Below are 3,145 nucleotides of genomic sequence, written 5' to 3'. Positions count from 1 at the left end.
GCTGTGCTCAGGCGACCAGGAGTCTGGAAAGCAAATCAGTAGAGATGGCAACAGACCCGAATGAGCCAACTTGAACCAGCTCATAACCATGCCCCCCTCTTTTAAAGTGAAAATGCAAGTTCCCAGGGCCATGCTTGATTCCCTAATTAATAACTGGTGAGTATCTTAACAATTTTCTTCAGTGACCCAAATATGTGAGTATTCAACTATTCAGGGTGCAGATTGAGTATCCAAGCCTATATTAAGTCATTTCTTTATCATGCTACTTACTCCCTTGTGTCACTTCACCCCTCCCTTGGGTGAATAAGACATTGAAGGCCATACCCTAACCATTTTACTGTTGCTTAACAAGTTTTACAAAGGGTTGAGCTAAGAGAAGATATTTATAGAGACTATACATTGTATCTGTGTATCTATCTAGATCTCTGTATCTATACAACTATATCTATATGTAAAGGGGAAGAGAGGGAGAACATTCCACCAACATTTAAAATATATCATAAATATATAAAATGTTTAATTTGCCAGAGTATGATATATTTTTAATTATCCAAGTTGCCCAGAAGAGCACCTCTATTGGTTATATGTTCAGTGAGCATTAGAGGTTTTCCAAGAGAAGAGACAGAATCATCAGTTATTAGAGCACTGACTACAAAGGAATATAGATCTTCACTAAGTGAAGTTAAGAACTAGGAGATTTTAAAGGATATATTGAGATTTTTAGAAAAGAATTCAGTCTTGGCTGTGACTCACAAGGCTCATGCACAGGAAGGTTTGGGTTGCGAGTTTCCTAAAACAGAAAGCAATTTCATTATTTCCCACCACCACGCTTGCAAATCCATTCCCTAAATTCGCTCAGTCCTGCTCCAGGATAAAATCTTAAGCCATGAGGAACTCCCAAAACATGCAGGACCTGGTAGTGTTTCTACTGAATTTGGATTTTAAAAGCCTTACAGAAGTCTTTAATGGGTTCCGTAAAAAGAAACACACACACACACACACACACACACACACGATAGATAGATATAGATATCACACCCTACCCCCAATACTAAAAGTTGACTTGTGTGTTATTCCCAAGATAAAGCATACTGCTGATGTCATAACTTCCTCTGGAATGATTGTTAATTGTTTGCTTTGCAAGGGGTAGAAATACTAATCATGATCTATCACTTTTGAACTTGTTATTTCAAATTGAACCAATAGATGTCACTGTTCAGCCCTCTAGGAAGCCATTTGGGACAGAACCCATCCGCTTTCAGGTGGAACTTAAAAGAGTACTACGCCCCACAGTTGGTGACCCACTGATAGGTTGAAGTCTAAGGATGCCATTCAGCCTCTCCAAAAGACACAGATTTAACCTATTCCTAACTTCCAACTTTCAGCTTAAACAGGACTTCTCAACCCACCCATGATGTTCCTAGTGTCTAGTGGCTGAGACACGGTCACCTTCCACACACAGTTTGAGGACAGTCAGATGGTTAATGTCCGTTCAAAACCCTTCTTCCTGGGAACTATAAGAATGGAACTACCAGAAGGAGAAAGTTCTGGCTGCCAGCCTCCCGTCCTCCACTCCTCGCCCCCCTGCCATCTCAAGTGTTGCCCCAAGTCCATATTTATCTTTAGAACTCCTAATTCCCTTTTGATTGTGCCTCCTTCTGGCAACTTCTCTCCCCCACGAGATTCCCCATTCCCACTGCCTGACCGGTCCTGTCCTCTATTTCAGCTTTAAAATCATAAGATGAGGGTTTGAGTCCTGCTGTGACACACACCCTCTGATCTGGAGCAGATCATTTCAATTTTCTGGACCCTGGTCATTTCATCCACAAAGTGAGTAATATCATTCTTACCCACCACTCATGCTTCTTATAGAAATAATATGACATTGGATGTGAAAGCACATTACAAATGAGGAGTACTGTTTGCTTATTACATCCTGGGACACGTACTTTTCCCAAACTTGCCCATCCAATGAGTATACAACTATTGAATGACAAATTTCCTCTGGGGTCCTATGCCAAATAAATGTGTGCTTGGGTAACAACTGAAGTAATTATTGACTATCTACTATTAACCCAGGATAAGGCAGGATAAGAGATATGTATTACAGACTTACCTAGACTTAATGAGTATAACTATCATTTTGGACAGAAAAAAAAAAAGAGATGCAACTAATGATCAGAAAATAATAATACAAGAATATGAAACAATAGAATGCTGACATATTTGGTTTTAAAGCAAGAAGATAATTATGTGATCTGAGAAATTAACCAGATGGGGAGTTTTAATGGGCAGTGAGAACCATGGCGTATGTTTTCAGTGGGGGAATGACATAAACAAGGATCTGGAGGCAAAACTGAACACAACATACCAAACGGACAGAAGCGATCTGCTTCACTGGAATAGAGTTCATGACGAAGAGAAGTGAGATCTACCTTGGCTTGGTGAAATGGAGTCTTGTTCTAGGGGGTCTAAAATGCCTGGCAGGGAAGCTACTTTTGATGTATCATATGTGGGCTTATTCTTTTCTGGATCCACTGAGCAGAATCTGTATTATTCAAGTCTGGCAATAAAACATTTGCAGGTAGGTGTTTCCAATTCTTTTCAACAGTACAGCTTAGGTAGTTCCCTGAGGCAGAGTGAGACAAAGTAGAAAGTCCTAGAAAGTAGGAAGTAGGAAATCCTAAACCTCCTGGTTATTCCAGGACTGTTCCTCATACACTGCAAGCTCATTTTCAGCTCCACACCTTGCACAGGGGGTTCTCCCTACATGAAGCATCTGTTCCCTGTCTTCCTCGTCTTACTCAAACTCCACTTGACTGTCAGGTCCCTGTCCACCATCCACATCCTTCGGAAGGTGAATCTGGCTCCTTCGGTACCTGCTTGAGAAAGAGCCTCTCTCCTCTTCACTCCTTAAAGTTCCTTGAGAGGTACTTCATCATGCTTAAATCACTTCATTCTTCTTGCTTACCCACCCGGGTGTAAAATAACTCTCAGTCCTAAAGGGAAAAGGTGCAGGTACCAATGCATAGAAACAGAACATCGCGAGCAATGGGTTCATTCTCGTTACCCTGCAGGATGTTGTTTCATCTCCGGAGTAGGGTGAAAGCAGGATGCAGCAAAGGGACCATCACAAGTGCTTCTG

This window comes from Meles meles, chromosome 5, assembly GCF_922984935.1.
Source record: "Meles meles chromosome 5, mMelMel3.1 paternal haplotype, whole genome shotgun sequence".
NCBI lineage: Eukaryota > Metazoa > Chordata > Mammalia > Carnivora > Mustelidae > Meles > Meles meles.
The sequence above is the reverse complement of the archived record's forward strand: the minus strand, read 5'-3'. Positions refer to the sequence as shown.